Raw genomic sequence first — 19,929 nt, 5'->3', positions numbered from 1 at the left:
CTTTCACTTTAATACAGAATTTATGTGTGAGAAGGGTTAGAGAAATATTCACTTATTCCTTAGTCCTCTTAGTGAATCTGCATTTTTACGTGAACAATAGGGCAGAGGAAGCAATCAGATATGCATTTGTCTCAGGTGAGCAGAGGGAGGACCGTCTGCTTTGGCTTGGTAATTTGGGGGGGGGTCCCAATATTTATTTTCTTTTCACAGTAGATAGATACAATTCCTGTTTCTGGAGTTATTCTGGTTATTATTACTGCATCACAAGCTAGCCCCAAACTTGGTGGCATAAAACAAGCATGTTATCATATTCATTGATTCCGAGGTCGGGAAATAAGACAGAGCACAGCAGGGATTACTACCTCTGCTCCAAGAGGTCTGGAGCCTCAGGTGGAAACTCACCAGCTTAGGGTAATTCTTGGGATAACCGCTGAGGGTCGGAGTCATTTGGAAGCCTCTTCACCCACGTAGCTGGTGAAGGATGCCGGCTGTGGATGGGACTGCCAGCTGGAGCATCTACACGTGTGGCCTGAGCTACCTAAGAGTATGGTGGCTTCAGAGTGGTCAAACTTGTCATAGAGTAGCTCAGGATTCTGAAGGTGAGTCTCTCAGGACATCTAACCAGAAGCTGTGACTTCCCATTTCAGAATAAAAGTCAATATCCTAACAAGGTCCTACATAGCACTGCAATTGTATGTGAGAGAATGATTAAATGGGAGAGTACACACAAGGATGGGAGCACGAATTGCACTGTTAGAAAAGGCCCCCTGGCCGGGCACGGTGGCTCACACCTGTAACCGCAGAATTTTGGGAGGCTGAGGCAGGCAGATCACGAGGTCGAGAGATCGAGACCATCCTGGCCAACATGGTGAAACCCTGTCTCTACTAAAAATACAAAAATTAGCTGGGCACGGTGGCGCTGTAGTCCCAGCTACTGGGGAGGCTGTGGCAAAAATATCACTTGAACCTAGGAGGCAGAGGTTGCAGTGAGCCGATATCATGCCATTGCATTCCAGCCTGGCGACAGAGCAAGACTCCGTCTCAAAACAAACAAACAAAAAAGGCCCCTGAAAACCTAGATGAAAGATGCAAGATTGTTTTGAAGAAAATGTGCACTCCTACGGTTCTTTATGGAGTATTGTCCCGGGCATTGCAGGATTTCCAGCATCTCTGGTTCTGATCTGTGAAAGCCACTTGTGGCCGTCATTGAAACAAGCAAAACACGCAAGCATTTCCAAAATACTCCTGTAGAGGGCAGTACAATTTTGTTTAAAATCCCATTATTTTATATTTAGCAGTTAAGAACTGGTGACTCAGGGATAAATATTTGTCACAAGAAGAAGTTGTTAAGGTGGCTCACGGGTGGCCCCATGGTGTAATGGTTAGCACTCTGGACTTTGAATCCAGCGATCCGAGTTCAAATCTCGGTGGGACCTTCTCAACTTTTTTTCTCTTCTTCCAGTTTGTCTTGTCTCTTGAAACCATAGTGTTTCCTTGTAATCCGGTCCACCATATGCCATAGCATCTGATTAGCAGTAGTGTCTATGTCAGTCCTTAGAAGTGTGAGACCACCTGTGGAAGCCAGCCCACATGCACAATCAACACTGCCAGAAACAACTCCCCAATTCTGTAAGCTGTGCCCAGACGCGGATGGGACGGGGCGCCTGTCTGAAATGTCTCCCCATGTCTTGATTCCTAGAAAGGAATGTCTGTGTACATAATAAAGAAATGCCCATTTTTAAAAGAATGACCACATAACTCTATCACTGGAAAGAAGGTGTCTGACATGAGAAGTGATAAATATCTGATTTTAAGTCAACAAATTTGTAGTGGCACTGTGCTCCCTCCAGGCTTCACTCTGTTTCCAAGGAATGCTCTCAGTGAGGATGGGATTCAAGCCCACATATGAAAAGTGTACTTCTTAGCACACGGTCAGGCCACCCATCCTAACCTGATTGCAAAATTTTTAAGTTTTTTTCTTAGACTTATTTTTGGTAAAGCCTCGACACTTTGATTAAGTTGATAGGCATGGTAGCATTCAAACTGCTGGTAGCAGTTCATCAGTACACAGCCCTTGCTGTCCTCTTAGAGACTCTCACACAAATCCTTTCCACATATGCCTTGGTTACTATCGCGTGTAGGGAGCCCAGGGCTGACATCAGCCTAGCCTCTGGAAGGTAGTAACAAAACATTCTGGATTAAATTGAAAATTTTTGATTGCTATCAATAAGCAAAGATTTAAGCTAATAAATCCTGTGTCCTTTCTGTGAATACAGGAAGGAGATAGTAACCTCTGAAACCAGCACTTCCTCTTGTCTTGGTCAATAGAGTTTCAAGTTGCTGCTCTCATCACAGTTGGCCTGAGAGTGAGAGTCTGGAAGGCTTTAGGAGATAGCCCAGGAGAAGCATGGATGTATTCCTTCTGCTAACCCACAAGTTGCTGTTCAAGGCACAGGCACCATTCTACACGTGGTGCACTTTTTTTTTTAATCTACCAGGAACCCCACAAGGTTAAGGACATTGGGGCAGGGTGCGGTGGCTCCCATCTGTAATCCCAAAACTTTGGGAGGTCAAGGCTGGTGGATCAATTAAGGTCAGGAGTTTGAGACCAGCATTGCCAACATGATGAAATCCTGTCTCTATTAAAAATACAAAAATTAGCCAGGTGTGGTGGCATATGTCTGTAATTCCAGCCACTTGGGAGGCTGAGGCACAAGAATCGTTTGAACCCAGGAGGTGGCAGTTGCAGTGCAGTTAGCGGAGATCACAGCACTGCACTCCAGCCTGGGTAACAGGGAGATTGGGAGACTGTGCAAAAAAAAAAAAAAAAAAAAAGGAAATATTTTCCTCCTTGGTGTTGGAAAATGTGATTGAAGTAGTGTATTCATGTCTGGCTGATTATGTTGAGAGACAAGAAATCTATGGGGCCTTCTCCACTCAGGTTTGAAATCAGCCCCTTTGTAAGAACCTGTTTTGTTTTTGTTTTTTGTTTTTTTTTTTTTTTGGTAAGGAATTTTTCCTATCTCCACCATGGTTTGAAAGTTTGGAATCTCCCTTGGAGGATTTTTATCCTCTTTCCTGAGAGTTTCCTGCCACCTCTGTGCAAACGGGACTGTCCTTGACCATCCTCTACCAGAAGGAAATAATGTATACAGTGGTCCATTTCTAAGACAAAGTGCCTTACATCGTCTTAGGTCAGCAGACTACAGATTTGCTTGGAAAGCCGATGCCTGCTTGTCTCCGTTTTCCCACCCCTTTAGCTGCTCTCACCCAAACCAAAGAAGTTCAATCTAAGATGAACGTTTACTATCCTGCCAAATAGCTTGTTTTCTCTGTCCTTATCAGCCTGCCCAGCTACTTAGGTCATAAGTCAAATACTTAAAGAGTCCCTGAGATAACCAGGATTGCAATGCATTGTGGGCTGCAATAAAATGCAGCAGGACAACCCTAAAAAAACACCTTAAGACCTTGCCTAACAGTCACTAGGCGACATCCAGGAAGATTGTGACCTCATAGCACTCAGCCTCTGGGGAAGAGCGGTGGGTCGGGGGTACTGCGCACCAGGTGATAAATTCCTTGTTGAAACCGTGCTGGGTGTGCCTGCCCATCAGACACCTGATCTTGCAAGACTGTCGTTAAAAAATCTCACTTTTGCTATTTGTTCTACGAGTCTCTGAGTCCATTCTTTGGGTTTGGACAGTGAATTTGTTCCCCCAGAAACCCAGTCTAGGATTGAGGAACACTCCCGATTCAGCTTTCCAGAAAACACTGAATTTAAACATTTTGCCCAATGAAAGCCAGTCGCAAAAATTCCGTTGCAAAGACATCCAGCAAGAATCCTGAGAAAAGAAGCCTGCATTTGCAGGGAGAGTCACTGGATGCTGGTTTTCTTGTTTGTCTGGCCTTGGGTATTGCCGGGGGAGGGAAGTGCTCCTCATCATCCACAAGAGGGCGCGCGCGGTCCTCGAAACCCACCTCCGGCGGGGCCGTGCGTCCCTTTAAATCTGAAACCCAAGACCAGACTGGCCAACATGGTTCAACCCCGTCTCTGCCAAGAAACACAAAAATTAGCTGGGCATGGTGGTTGGTGCCTGGAATCCCAGCTACTTGGGAGGCTGAGGTAGGCGAATTGCTTGAACCGGACCGGGAGGCGGAGGTTGCAGTGAGCCAAGATCGCGCCTGGGCTGCAGAGCGAGACTCATCTCAAAAAAAAAAAAAAAAAAAAAAATCGGAAGTCCTGGAAAGCATCCCAGCCTGCAAGCCATGACGTTCTATAAGCACTAGGCGCTCTCTCCTTGAAGAGGCGTCGAATCCGGGTTAAACTGCTTGCAGCTGCGCTGAATTCCTCTCTACCGCTAAGGAAATCGCTGAAGCCCGCGGTTCTAAACGCGTACCGAGCACGTGGCGCTCCCAGTGGGAAAAGCCAGCAGGAGGCGTTTCTGCGCAGGGATGCTGGGGCAGGGCCGACTGAGAACGTCCCGGAGGCGCAGCGCCCTCAGCCGCGGGCAGGGTGGATTTCACAGTGTGGCGCCTGTGTCTGTGCGAAGAGTGGGTGTGCGAAGCAGGGCGGGGAACCCTTTTTGTGTCCGTTTGGGGGTCTCCTCTGCGCGTCTTTCCTGCGGGTGAACCGGCAGTGGGGGCCGCGGGGCCGCGCGCTGTGCGGGGACACTCCCGAGGGGCCTTCCTTTCCCCCTTCCTTCGCTGCGCCCCGGCAGTTGAGCTCCCAGGAATGCCGGGGTCTCCTCCTGCTCGTCTTGCAAGGTCACTTATTTCAGTTTTCCGCAAACGCCAGCGTCTCCCCTGCGACTTTGGAAAGTCTTTCCATGCACGTCCTCAAAAGCGCCATATAAACGCCGATTTTTGTGGAAGCAGTAGGCCCCGATAACAACGCAGACTGAAGGATCTCAGGTCTCTCACAGGCTCCTCACCCGTAAAACAGCGATGATAGTTCTCATCTCACAGGTCACCGGGAGCGTTCGATGAGGTAACAACACAAACACTAGTCACAAAACCTGGCGCAAGGGAAGGGCTCACTTTTGTCCGACAACTTCACTTTTTTTTCCCAGTGAAGAAACTGAGGCCTGAGGGGGCACAAAGTTTCTGAACCACTTGGAAGAAAAGGTCGGGGGTGCGAAGGGTGGGGTGCGCTGGCATTGGGAAGCCAAATCAGACTTCGGGGAGGAAGAACTAGGTCATCAAAGACTTTAGGGAGAAATATTAAGAAGTCGGTCCCATGGCGTAATGATCAGCATCTGAAACTTGATGGTTTCTAAGCAAGAGGAAATGAATATGGTTTAAAGATTTAATGGGGACTTCAGGGGGTGGATACCTATGCTGTCAGTAATGTTTGTTATAGAGATTTGCAGGAGAAAAAACAAAACCTGGTTTGTTCGAGAATCTACATGTTTCCTTAAAGTCTTAGCACAAGTGACTCCATTTTGGTTTGGTTTGGTTTGCTGGGGCCTAGTGCATGAGCCTAGCCCAAAACAACGGCCTTTCAGAATTTTGTTAAAAAATTTCCCCTTTTTGGTCAGGCTCTCAGGCGAGAGTGTAACCGAAACTTAGGGCCCTAGCGCCACTCTCCATTACCATCATTTTGGGTTTCCAGTCTCAGCATGTCATTCGTAGGTTATGGGGTCCTCATGTTTGCACATTTCCTTCAGCTCTTGTTATTCCAGTTGAAGAGAGACTATTTGACAGTCTAGAGATGGCTGCATGCAAGCATTTAAAACCTTAGAGAGAATACAGTGCACCACGGAGACTATTATAACTATTGGGAGGATCATACCAAGAGTTTGGAGTATGCTCCTTATGCCATAAATGAAACCTCCTAAAATCAAATAGATCGAAGGATCAGCTAGATAAAGAGTTTACTCACTTGACTGAGCAAGTTCTTTGTCAATCCCCTACCACCGAATTTCTATAATCTTCATTTGATTTATTTCTCGGTAGGCCACAGTGCCAGCAGCTGCACAGACACTTCTCTGTTTAGCCAATTCGATCACAAGTTTCCAAGAGAATTTAGAGTCTATTGTCCAACTGTAGCCTTTGCAGTAGAATTTGCTATAGAACCTATCATGAGGGATACATTTCTAATCACTGCTTCTTTTACTTTAAGTCATGGAAAAAGGACCTAACAAACGATGCCTTTTTAGAACAGCGAAGGCCTCCTGGCAATGTGCTCTTTAACCCATGATGTGGGTTAAAAGGTGTGAACTAATGTTTTGGTTTTGATTATGAGGCAACGCATGTACCATTAAAATTTCTTACCTACATTGGACTTTCATCTTTTATCGATCAAAGCATAAGGTTATCCATGTATAAAGCAGGCTGCAAAGTTCTCACAAATAAAAGCACACCCCATAAGTGCGCATAACAGACTCCTTTTCCACTTCTTTTTTTTTATTTTTTGGTGCTGTGACTCCGATTGTTTATAGAGGCATAAGCAAGAAAAGTTATTCAAAGATAAGTTTCATGACAGTAGAAGTCTTCTTCATCTGTGAACTTGGGAAAGCAGTTTGCATTAAGGATTCCAGCCTCTTCCTGGGAGAAATTTCTCTGGTTAGTTTTATGTTAAGGGTTACGATGAGCACACAGCTCCAAAAGCTTGGAGGGACTTTTCTCAGTTGTGAGATTATGAACCCAAAGTTCAAGGTCCCAAAGTTTTGTTGTGTCCATGGCAAGGACAGTCTTTCTCTGATGCTTCTAAAAGATTTGAACCACAAAAAAAGCTTTCTTTACATGTTGAAAATACACTATAGCATAATAATCTAGTGTTATAACATCAGCCCTCTTGCATGGGAAACCTTTTATACAACCAGAAAACATGCATTGAATATAACGAATGAAATTCCTTTATAAAATGTTTAAATGGCCAACCAGGTGACCAAATGTACCTGAAGCTTTGTTTTCTTAACAATATGGCATCAAGCTTTGGTTTTAAACTATTTTAAACAATTTCAGTATTAGCTGGTTTTACATGAAGGTATTTTCTTGATATTTAATTAATTTTTTGTTTTACTTGGGTTAGTAGCTTTATACGAGAAAATTCGGTACAGTAACAATATAACCATAATTATAATTGATAGCTGATACTATTTTAGAAATCCCATACAATTTAAAAATATATATTAGTATTATTTACAAAAATATGGCCTAAAGAAAATTGAGCATCATTTTGGCAATCCCATGTACCTAGGCATGCCACATAATCTTGTTTAATCTCCCTTTTCTGGACACTTTAGGGGCCCTCTGAAGTATTCGAAAGTCATGCTCCAGGGAAGAGAATTTTGAAACTGAAGTTTGATTTTGGGAATTCCAGATTACCATGAGTTATTTATTTTGTGAAAATGATGACTCAGAAATTTTAAAGAAGCAAAAAATCCTTTATAACCCTTTTGAATTTAGTCAACATATTCACACAGAAAACATTTTCTGTGGAAAAAAAAAAAGTAAAACATGCACATGCTTTCGAAAGTTAAAGCTATAACAAAAGGAAACTCAGAGAAGTGGCCTCCCGTATCCCTTGCATCCACTTCCCCCGAGTCTCTCACCGCCAGTTTAGGTAACCAGATTCACCGTTTTCTGGTTTATCTTCACTATGTTTTCTTTTCAGAAAGAAAAACAGATGTGTGTATGTTTTCCTAATTCTCCTTCTTTCTTGAAAAAAAGGTAGCCTACTATAGTATTTATCCGCACTTTCTTTATTACTTAACACTATCTCCTGGAAATTATATCTTTTTTGTAGCCCCACAGTGCTTCCTCTTTGAGCTCATATGTTACAGTTTATTCAACCAATCTTTTACGCCTAGACATTTAAAGTTAGTTAAAATGCTTCTAGGGTGTAAACAGGCAAAATGAAGATTATTGGTCTTCTGAGTTTGCCCATAGAATTCTGATTCACAAAATGCTTTATTTAAATATGCCCCAATGTTTTCTACCATTTACATTAAAAATAAAATTTTATCCAAGTAGAATCAACCATTTTACATTTAACTTCCATGTTGCTTCTCTTCCTCATAACATTCCATGTGTCTAGTTTCCATGAGTATGGAAGGAGGAGGGTATAAAAGATGTCTTCTGGCCATTGTAACACAGATTGCTTTAAGAAGAATTCACAGTACACAAAATTAATAAATCATGTATAGAAATGAACAAAAGCAAAAGAAGCAGGAGACTCCCATAGATGCAAAACACAAAACCAAACCCAGTATCGATGTACAATAACCAATGGTCTCAGGCAACTGTCAGTAACAGTGTTTTGCCTTCGAGTGTGAGAAAATATAAAATTATATTCAACCTCAGTGTATTTTCTATGATATGACTTTCCTCTGAAATGAGTGAGAAAGGAATTATGCAAACATTTGGAGAAAAGAGAAGGAAAATGCTAAGCATATATCTCAAAGTAAGATACAGCCTCTGAAAGGAATTTTAAGAGATCAAGAATATGTATAATACATACACACACATATATATGTGTGTATAAATATGTACATATATATACATATATATATATATAGAGAGAGAGAGAGAGGCCATCTTCACTCTGCAACTGTGGAAGGTAATTCCTCAAAAAACAACAACATTGTTCACCAGGAAGTAATAAAGAACAAAAAGAAAAAACAACAGCAACGATAAAAAACAAAACAAAACAAAACAAAAACGCCCTTATTAGCAGAGGATGTTTTCGATCCAATTCCTCAAAAAAAAAAAAAAAAAAAAAAAAGTTAGAAAGAAGAAGAAAAAATAAAAACCTCTGTTAGCAGAGGATGGTTTCGATCCATCGACCTCTGGGTTATGGGCCCAGCACGCTTCCGCTGCGCCACTCTGCTGGTGGAAAATTGTTGCTCCTCCTTTTATTCATCGTGTAAATGATCAGCTTCTTTAACTCGTTCCTTCCCTGTTTTTCTTTTCTCCCCTTGGCCTCTTAAGATCAACTCACTCTAGAACCAGTTTACTCCAACAATCCCTTTCAAGTTGTGAGTTGCCCTCTCCGAATCTACCAAAGGTGTTTCAAAACCTGTCATTTTATTCTCAGAGAGATGCCCCAATCTACCAAAGGTGTTTCAAAACCTGTCATTTTATTCTCAGAGAGATGCTTTGAGCTCAGGAGGAGAAACTAGAGAAAGTCGAGCAAAGCCCTCAGAAGCCCTTACTTAGGGAGAATCGAGGAAGGGTCAGACTTAATCCCCTTAGGGAGAAAGTATATTAGCCAATTCGCTTTGTTTCCTGTCCCCAAGAAAATGTCTTCCACAACACTAGAAGCATTTTTACATATTGACCTAACGCCCTTTGCGGCTTTCCGGGCACGTCGTGTACCCACGCAGTCCCATCTTTCTCCAACCCCCATCCATGCCGTTGAATTCATGAAAAGGGGCTTCCTACCCTAACCCTTCGGGGTCACGCCTGCCCACGGCTTTCTCTTACTCAGCGAAGGTGGCAGCCAAGGGCCTGAATAGAGACCTTTGATACTCTTTCATCCTGTGCTGTCAGCAAAGTCCCTTCTGAAATTTTGCTTTTGTTCTTTTCTCCAACTTGCTTTTCCCCATCTTTTCAGAGTTTCTCTGTCTTCAGGAAAGCCTTGAGTTTCCAGTTCCAGGTCGGGCGTAGGATCGCTGGCCACTACTCTCCAGCAATTTCATTTACGTTTTTTTTCTCCCTTCTCTAAAAAACAGGCTGAGACACTGAGGCAGATACACTGGGGTTAGGAAGGTGTTCCAGTCTAAGCGTGAGAAAACTGGCTGGAATTGCTCATGTGGACACCAGGGATCCTAAGCGGAACTGAACCAGGCCCCACCGGGACCTGACCTCTGGGGTCCCTAGATTTGGAGCTGCGGGTATTAACTATCACAGCAGGGATCCCCAACCCCTTGGCCCAGACCCGGTACCGGTCGTTAGCCTGTTAGATAGAAGACCACACAGCAGAAAGGGGACAGCAGGAGAGCCAGGGAGGCGGCATCTGTATTTCCAGCTGCTCCCAATCACTCTCCTTACGACTGAACTCCGCCTCCTATCAGAACAGCTGAGGCATTAGATTCTCAACGGAGCTCTAAGTCAGTTGAAAGCTGCCCGTTTGACGGATGTAGGCTGGCCGCTCTTCATGAGGATCCAAGGCCTGAGGGTCTGTCACTGTCTCCCATCACCCCTAGAGGCGACCATCTAGTTGCAGAAAAACAAGCTCAGGGCTCCCTCTGATTCTGCATTATGGTGAGTTGTATAACTATTTTATATCACAATTTAATAATAGAAATAAAGTGCACAATAAATGTAATGCATTTGAATCGTCCTGAAACCATTCCCCACTCCCCCTACCCCTGTCCATGCAAAAATTGTCTTCCACGAAACCAGTCCCTGCTGCCAAAGAGGTCGGGGACTGGGGCATCAGAGCCCTGAATTGCTGCCTGCGCTACAGGTGTTGCTGGAGGGCTCAGGGGGGTTTCCAGAAGCCAATCAGACCCCAGCCCCAGCCAGTTTCCAGATTCTTGACACCTTCTCAAGAAAGAATTCAGGGAGGGGTCAGAATGAAGTCAAAGGCAAAAAGTTTTTATTGCTAAGCGAAAGTACGCACTTAGGGAAGTGCGGGTGAGCTCCTGAGAAGGAGTCATGCCCAACAGTGTTCGGGTTTTCTATTTTTGCGAGCTCTTCTAATTAGAGGGTGGACTAATCATGAAGTTTTCTGGGGAAAGGTGAAGATTTCACAAAATCTAGATGCCACTCATTGAGTGTGCTCGGATCTGTCAGGGTGTTGGTGGGTGTGTAATTTTGTATGGTAATTAGCATATAATTAGGTCTTGGGTAGGGCATGGGTCAAATCGAGTGCAATGTTGGACCCAGACGTTTGTCTTTGAGGCAGCTTAGCTCCCATTCTGCTTCTTAGGGTCTTACCAGCCCAAGCTCTTCCTTGTCCTTGTAGCTAATTTCAACAGCTCCTTTTTTGCTGTCCTGTGAAATTACTGCTTGATGTTCCTCCTATGACTACCCAGCATTCCTACCTGATAGGGATGAGATTTATCACCTTCCTTGTTCCTCTGGCCCTCTCACTCCACTAGCATGAACCCTCCAGAGACTCAGGATCAAACCAGCTGCCTGATCTCAGCCTCTTGCAGAAAATAATCTGAGTGGAAAAAACATTTTTACACCCACAGGCCAGGACTCCTGTCCTCCCCTCCAAGGCATTTCCTCTTTTCCTCTCGAAGGGGTTTAGGTCTGTGTTGCACAGGCCTCCTCTCTTCACTGGAACACCATTGAGGAAGTGGAAGGAGGAGACTGAGCACCTGCCATGTAATATGCAGTGGTGAACCTCACTTATTGCTCACCTCTGTTTAAAGTGATGCATAGATTTGCAATCCTTCACCTGTATGTTTCAATTTTATGTTTTGAGACAGTTTCACTCTGTCACCCAGGCTGGTGTGCAATGACATGATCTCGGCTCACTGCAACCTCCGCCTTGCGGGTTCAAGCAATTCTCCTGCCTCAGCTTTCCAAGTAGCTGGGACTACAGGCACATACTACCATGCTGGGCTAATTTTTGTATTTTTAGTAGAGACGAGGTTTCACCATATTGGCCAGGCTGGTCTTGAACTCCTGACCTCATGATCCACCTGCCTCAGCCACCCACAAATGTATACATTTTAAGGGTTGTTGTATCTTCCTGAAGAATTAACCCTTTAATTATTATATAATGCCCCTCTTTATTCCTGGTAATTTTCCTTGCTCTGAAGTCTACATTGTCTAAAATTAAAATTACTCCAAGCTTTCTTTTGACTAATGTTAGCAAAATATGCCTTTTCCCATGCCTCCTTACACTGGGGCTTGTGTTTCCCTAATCATGCGGCTGAGAGTCCCATAACCCAAGATTCCTCTCCAGGAATCAGTGTGCCGTTCTGAAAGCTCTGCGTACCTCCCACTGCTCCTTCATGGTGAGTGAATGTAATAAACACCTGCGCAGCAGCCTAGGCTGTGTACTGTCAGGTCATCCACCTTCACGGAAAAGAGCCAAAGCCCTTAGCACATGGCACTGGCTGAGCTCCCATGCAAAGCCACCTCCACTTTGCCAGTCACGCAAGTGGGCCAGCTTAAAAGTGGATTCTCCAGCTGACACCACATGGAGTAAAGCCAAGCCAGCCCTGTCCAAACTGCAAACAGGGAGAAAAATGATGTTATTATTGTGTTAAGTCACTATGGTCTTGGTGGTTTGTAATGCAGCAATATATAAATGAAGCAATAAAAAACAAGAGTGTCAGCCAAAATAATAGAGAGCAGGCCTACACCACAACTGTGTAAGAGCTGATCCGCTTCTCATTAGCAAGTCAGCCTTAGTTTAAGATTTATAGTTTATAGAAGTTTGTGCTAATACAATATAGAATTGTATTAGCTAAACAGAGTGCTTGTACTTTGTAAAACAATGCTGGGTTGGTGAGAAAGCTTGTAAAACGCTCATCACAGCCCTGGAACATTTGGGTATCAAAGATGGGAACATCTGGTCCACTGCTCACCCTCCTGCTGCTTGAACCCCTCAGAGAGGGTCTCGTGGCCTGGAGGAGGGAACCCTGCTCATAGGCCCGTAAAGGGTCTCTGTCTCCTGCCTGGAGGAGGGGACCTGCTCACAGCCTCATAAAGGGTCTTGCAGGAGGCCTCTGGGCTGCTTGACATCAGAGTGGCATTCTCTGGTCTCCTGCCTGTTCCATGGGTGACTGGGCTCAGGAGAAATTCTCTCCTTTGAGGTACATCATGTGGTCAGAACTTGCTGGCTCTTACCCGTTCCCACACTCCTGCAGCTGAACCTCAATAATTATCTATTGTTTAATTATACGATGCTAGTTTAGTTTTTTAGAATAACCACATGCCCCCTACTAAATATAGATGACGTAAATTGTTCTGTTGTGTGTACTCACCCCACGATCACCCCTCCTCGTGTGATATGATCAAACTATGTGTGTGTTGCAATTAATATGTGTGGAGCCTGGAGCTCTGGGTCTTTGCAGTCATCATCCTGTGAAGAACCCCTGGGCCCACGCTAATGATTTCTATTTCTGTGTCTGGGTCTTTTTCTCCTTAATTCCCATGTCGCCACTGGGGCTTAGGAACACCCACGGGGTGTGCTGTGGCTGGTTTGCAAGGCAATAGTGAGAAGGCAATATTTTTTCCATCCTTTCTGGGGATAGGAGGATTAAGTACTCAGTTTCAAATATGCTGAATTTAAGGTACATGGTTACTCAAGTAGAGAGGCTTGTGTAGGATAATAGGATATAAGGAATAGCCTCAGACAAGTTCCGGACTGCAGATACAGGACAAGACAGCATAAAACTGAAGGGCCAACAAGAAATTATATTGAGGTATTATACAGACAACTGAGAGGGGGAAAGGGGTCAAGATGAATATTTGGAAATGACATCTTTGTCGCCCAGGCTGGAGTGCAGGGGCGTGGTCTCAACTCACTGCAATCTTTGCCTCCCGGGTTCAAGGTATTCTCCCACCTCAGCCTCCCAAGCAGCTGGGACTACAGGCACATGCCATCACACCCCACTAATTTTTGTATTTTTAGTAGAGACGGGGTTTCACTATGTTGGCCAGGCTGGTCTCAAACTCCTGACATTGTGATCTGCCAGCCTCAGCCTCCCAAAGTGCTGGGATTATAGGCATGAGCCACCGTGCCTGGTCATGAAAAGTGGCATCTTTTAAACCTTGGGGTTGGCCTTACAGGAGGAAATTTATAAGGAAAAAAGGGTGTGGTATTACTGATGCCATGGGAAGTGTTTTAGGAAGTGTAAATGTCAAGAAGGCAAGTAAAATTAAGACCAAAGGATATCAATTGGATGCAAAATGAGGTCATTAGCAAAAGTCATCACTATGTAGACCATCAGGAATGGGAGTCAGAACACTTCCACCCACTGCATCCTGAGCTGCAATTTTACCAACTGCTTGAGTCAGGTGAGACAGCACATACACACCACAAGTTACATAAAGCAGGTTATTACTTAACAGATAGGCAGCAAGAGACAGAAGAAGCTTAAGATTCAGAACAAGCTGGTCCCCCAAGGCTTAAGAAAGCTTCAGGGATAGATGGAGTCTGGACTGTACGCTCTCCACTTATACCTCAGCTAGAAACCCTGAAAGGTAGTCCATTGTGGGTTATATACCTGAGGAGCCGTGGAATGCACTGGGCAAGAGTTTGAAGGTCATACTTGCAGAGGAGACAGAAACAAAGACTGTCCAGGACAGTTCCTCCCTATCTCAGTATATTGCATTTCCAGCACATCCTACAGTATTCTGAGAACTACAGACAAGGAGAGGGGAGAAACTGGATCACTGGAGGGGCACATCTCACCAAGCAGTGAAAGGAGTGTGGGGGGAGAAACTGGATCACTGGAGGGGCACATCTCACCAAGCAGTGAAAGGAGTGTGGTGCATCCAAATGCCAGCTCTCTATGGTTTTGTTAGCTCCAGCCCAGGTAGATCCTAAAAAGGTCACCAGTTTGGCTGATCCCTGGACTGTTAGGTTAACATCCCAGCCTGCTTGTCACATCCCTGTGACCATCAAGTCTAAGCCCTGTCATGTGATCTGACAATAAGGATTTCATCTATATAATGAATACATGTGACTCCTTTGGGCAAAAGCACGGCGGCAAAGTCCCATCGCACCCACCGGGGGCGTATGGCAGGTGAGGCTGCACTATAAGTGTATATTGCATACTTTGCCATGTGAATACAAGTTGATCTCTGCCCCATCCCTCAAAGGGATTGGGAAGAATCCATCAGCCAGATCAATAACTGCATCATATCACTTGCTGGATGCCTCCATGATGTGTTCAGTTACCGTGGTGATATCTGGGTCCCTAGTGCCAACAGGTCTACTACAGCATTTAGCTCTCAGCAGTTAATTGTCAGACTCCAGGCTCCACTGGCTTTCTTACCCGGCCAAACCAGACTGTTGAAAGTGGAGCTGGTTGCCCACACACTTCTGCTTGAACTAAATATTGGATGAGGCGTGTGATGTGCTTTTTCCCTCAGGGATATGATACTGTCTTTACTGTACCATCTTCTAAGGTTTGGGGAGGCATGGTGGTGCTTGGCTATGGACTTACCTCACTGTGATGGCTAACATGTTTCTTTTAGTTGGGGCATAGCCCAGTAAGCACCGTGAAGTTGTGCATTGCATCAGGTCAATCCCTACAACAGACTCAGCCAATGGAAGCAGAACCACCGGCCTGTTACATCTGCTTCATGCCGCACTCGTAAGTGAGAAAGCACTTCCCTACCTAGCATTTCTTTAATTCCCCACCCCCAAAACCTCCAGAAGCCACCTGGCATTCATGCCATTCTTCAGGGGCAGGAACCACAGTGCCTTGGGCCTCAGTGTCTGGCGGTTCTATGTAAATTAAAATCTGCCTCCGTGTCCACTCTAACAGGTACATAAGGCCTCCAGTCTCAAAGCAGGGGTCAGAGGGCCAGGCTGAAGTCAAGTAAGACCTTGGTTCTTCTACACCTGTTTCAGCTGTTTAAAAAGGTGTGGGTACAGAGAACTTGTGTTAGGGCCTCGGAAGACGGCTCTCCCGGAGAGGCTGAAGGGAAGCCAGTGTCTCCGCTTGTCTCTAGGCTTTGCCAGTGCTCCTCCTGCATGGCTGGTACCTGTTGATTCTGTGAACTGCAAGGGCCTTCCTCTGATTGGTTCAGATTGCATGTATTAGATGGGCGGAGGCCATCAATCTCTTATTTAGGAACCCCCTACTACATCAGTCAGTTGCACAATCTGTGACATGGGGGCACTTGGAGGCAGCCCCACTACCAGCCCTTGGATTGCCCCCTCTCAAGTTAGCCTTCTGTATTTGGTTGCCAGATTAAATCTGTCAGATTTCACCCCCATTCTGCTGCCCAGGCTAGGAGAGTGTGGTAAAGCTTTTCAATGGCCTCACCAAAGGCCACTCCAGGAGGAAGAAGTACAATCCCTGGGTTATGCCAGGGCCGAGGGCCCTGCTCTATGAAATCATCAATATTGCATCTAGACAACATTGTATCATCCGATTCTCCCTTCTGGAGGTTGGATAGCCATGAGTCCAGGGCCGCCCTGCACTAGGCCGTGACACCCTCATGTCCTGACTGCCACGGGCACACTGGAAGCTTAGTCAAACCACCCTGGATGGGAAAAGATCCTACAATGCTAGACAGCAACCAAACAGGGAAAGAGTCCAGTTTGTGAGCCTGGCCATCTGCAGCCGTGGCTTGTGGGATCGCCCTGAACATCTGCTGTCACTCTGGGTTGTGAGCCAATCTACCCAGGCTGTGCCATTCTTTTCATGACAGCAGAACGTTCCACCACTCCTCATCTGCCACCTGAGATAACCAAGACAACGTGTCTTCTTCTGGTTTTTGCCCATAGCTGTCCTTGAGATCACTAATTTGTCTTTCTGTGAAGGAGAGCGTTTTGATGGTTTCTTGCTGAGCTGCCTCATTCTCACACTGCTGGGTGAAGATGGGCTGCATCATGCACAGTGGTGCCCTCTGACGTGCCTCAGAGACTCTTCTTATAATCTCTTGGGTGTCTTAGGGTCTGAGTATCCATTTCCCAAGATCTCCATCCTGGGGAATGAGCAATCACATACGTGTCCCAAAGCTGGGGGACAGTGTTTCACACTCTTCCGTTTCTACATTCCTTTCTCTCTGCCTCAGTTCATGCAGCCAGCTCATTCACATCTGTGAGGAGGTGACATATGTCCCAGTTATCATTCCTCCTTCCCTATAAAACATCTGGTGGCATGTCCCGCTCCTGCAACCCCAGGCTGACCTCTCTGCCCTGGACTGTGTACTGAAGGGCATTGCCTCGGTAGGCCATGAGTCATCGCCTCCCTCTTACCCATAAGTCATGGTTCTGTCAGACCAGCCCCTGCTGCTATACTAGTTTTGTGAAGCAGGTTCACTAATTACCAGTCCCAGGGGAGAACTCTCACTGAGTGAAGAATAGCAAAAATCATCACTTTGCCAACCACCAGGAATCAGCATTTCCACCCACTGCATCCTGGCTGCAGTTTTACTAATTGCCACAGTCGGATGAGACAGAATACATTCACATGCCACAAGTTATGTGAAGCAGGTTTACTATCAGATAGGTAGTAAGAGACAACAGAAGCCTAAGATGCAAGCAAGTCAGTCCCCTAAGGCTCAAGAAAGTGGCCAGGGTGGTGGAGTCTCGATTTCATGTTCCCCATATGGCAGGTGGGGGTGAGAAACGTAATGTCTGAGGGGAAGCTCTGCTGGACGATCAGGGATAATGGTGAATACAAGTGGGGTGGGGGGGTGTGAGCAGCCGAGGCAGGCAGGACTTCGGACTTTCTGGGTCTGGTCTTGCATATGGAGGCCTGACATCACCAAAATTCCTGTAAGTAAAGAGCAATTTAAAGCAGCACCTCTTTATACCTAAAGCTTTAACCCTGTTTACTAATAGGTCAGGTAAACAAGAAGCTACCGATAGATTGGCAACCCTACAATTTAAATGAAAACACTTGGAGGATCTATAATTGCTGTTATGACTATGTTATTAATGTTTTCTGTTTCTCTTTGTGTAGTCTGCAAGGACATCCGGAAACCTCCAGTAAATAGTTCAGCAAGATGGAGCTGTACTCGCTTACCTAGCTTTGTAAAACAAAAAAATCGGGGGACAGGGAATATAGAACCCCACAAATACAATTTGACTTAGCATTAACTTAAAAGGTTTTTAAGTTTGCTAAGCAGACAACAAGCGGCTTAACAACAATCCAAAGAAGAGAATTTAGGGCAATTAATCTGGTGGCAAAACCGACTAACAAAAAGTTGAGAGAAAAGACAATGTAACAACATGGAGGAGGATCAGGACCCGCTCTGGGTGCCATCTCGGCAGTTAAAACCGTGTGCCTTTATGATAATTACGGGTGGTGGGTATACCCAGCGCTGGGACTGTTCAAAATTATACTTGTTGGGCTGACGTTCCTTTCCCACCTCTAATTCCAGGTGTCTCGTGGATGACTCCTCAGTGGAGGTCTATTCCAATGATAGTGCCTTAATGCCACCTGCTAATGATCATCGATTTCCTGCCCAACCCAAAGAGGGAGGGATGGATTTTAATTTGTCTGTTGGGCATACATTTCCACCACTGTGCATAGGAAAAGCTTCAGGATGTTTAAAGTTTGATTATCAGAATTGGGGGGGGATAGTGCTTTCTGCAAGCAATATTTCTTATCGAGAACCTAATGTGTTTAGTAGTATTTCTTTCCAAGTACTTACTAGTAAGTCTAATCCCCAAGAAACGTATAAAACCAAGGGCCTACTAGATTGCTTAAAAAAGGATGTTGAAGGACCTTTTGAACTCAGTAGTATTCCGTGAGAAGATTGTAATGCTCCAAAAGCTGTTTTATTACATAACTCTAATACAGAGGTTGCTATTGACTGCGCTCCAAAGGATATTATTGGATAAATTGTTCCAGCCATCATACCCGGTGCCATGAATATAAATATTTATTAAATTCTGTGGAAGGAGAATTGTCAGCCTACAGGAAAAGAGAATGGGTTTCTCCTTACCCATTCAAAATGGCTGAAAAAAGGAATTATTTCTCCTAGACAGAAAATGATTCATCCTGTTGTTACTCCAGAACATCCTGAATTGTGGAAATTGGCTACTGCTATATCTGGAATTAGATTTTGGAATACAATGTATCTAAAAAAAAATTTTTTTTTCCTAAAGTTGGGGTTTCACCATGATGGCCAGGCTGGTCTTGAACTGCTGACCTCAGGTGATCCACCCACCTCGGCCTCCCAGACATTGTGAAATAAGTGACCCTAAGGCAAGATGCTTTAAGCCCTCTGTCACATCCGTGTAAGGGCTGCTGGGGGCACCTTGGCTGTGAGGCAGCGGCAGCGCCAGTGCTGGGAAAGCATCCTCTGTTTAGCCAGCTAGGGGAGGAGACATGCAAAACATCCAGGACGCCTCCTTCCTCGGGGGCGTTAGGAGAAAACTCCGCTTCTCCAAGTTCTTGTGGTAGGCCTGATGGGTTGGGTAGGCCCGCGGACATCTCGGGGCTTAAATGTCTCAGTGTGATGCTGTGCTTCAGTGGTCACATTCCATCTTCCGCCTCTGCACCTGGTTGCTTTTGTCTTGTAAGGATTAATCAGTAAAAGTCACGTAAATCTTAATGTCTTTTTTAAACAGTATGGAAAAGTGCTGACGCATTATGTTCCTTACCTCATCTCGGCTAATTCCTGAGCTCCTACCTGTATGACACGTGATGTACTTGACCCTGTCACTGCCACACCCTGTTTTACCCTGCCCCCAGTCACTGACCACCAAGACCACACCCTGCCTATGCCCTACCTACCCTGCCCTCAGATTTGCAAGTCAGTAAAAGTGAGAGCATCCTGGCATCCCGGCATTCGGGGCCACTGCCGGACTCTGCCCTTTGGTTGGCAGTGGACTCCCATGCCCAAACTCTCTTTTCTCTCTCTCTGTATCTTGTGTCTTTTATTTCTACAATTTCTTGTCTCCACACCAGCAGGGAGGGGCTCACAGAACCCTGTAGGGCTGGATGCTACAGGTGCATGCCACCACACCAGCTAATTTGAAAAATGAAAATAATTGTAGAGATGAAGTTCTCGCTATGTTGCCCAGACTGGTCTGCTGGGCTCAATCGATCCTCCTGCCTCGGCCTCCCAGAGTGCTCGGATTACAGGTGTGAGCCGCTGCGCCTGGTCATGGCATGATTTTTATATAGAAAGTCCTGAAAATTACACACACACATACACAAACTTACAGCAAATACAGACATTTAGCAAAACAAGGATAAACTGCACATGAGTTCCAGCATACAGAGCTAGGGAAGCGGAGTGCAGCCAGCTGCCGTGGGCCCTGCAGGCCCTCTGGTCCCGAGCAGGAGCTGGGGCCCTACTGGCGGCAGCCTCTGCCCTGCC

General features: G+C 45.4%; 2 non-coding genes across 2 annotated transcripts; one reads left to right on the top strand and one right to left on the bottom strand.

Moving 5' to 3' along the window:
* Positions 1-1,364: 1,364 nt before the first annotated feature.
* Positions 1,365-1,436, top strand: TRNAQ-UUG (transfer RNA glutamine (anticodon UUG)). The gene has a single exon. It is a non-coding gene; the product is annotated as a tRNA-Gln (tRNA).
* Positions 1,437-8,759: 7,323 nt separating this feature from the next.
* On the bottom strand, positions 8,760-8,831 carry TRNAM-CAU (transfer RNA methionine (anticodon CAU)). The gene has a single exon. It is a non-coding gene; the product is annotated as a tRNA-Met (tRNA).
* Positions 8,832-19,929: the final 11,098 nt, after the last annotated feature.

The sequence above is a fragment of the Aotus nancymaae genome, unplaced genomic scaffold (genome assembly GCF_030222135.1).
Source record: "Aotus nancymaae isolate 86718 unplaced genomic scaffold, 86718_ANA_hifiasm-v0.15.2.pri h1tg000051l, whole genome shotgun sequence".
In the NCBI taxonomy this organism is placed as follows: Eukaryota; Metazoa; Chordata; class Mammalia; order Primates; family Aotidae; genus Aotus; species Aotus nancymaae.
The sequence above is the reverse complement of the archived record's forward strand: the minus strand, read 5'-3'. Positions and strand labels throughout refer to the sequence as shown.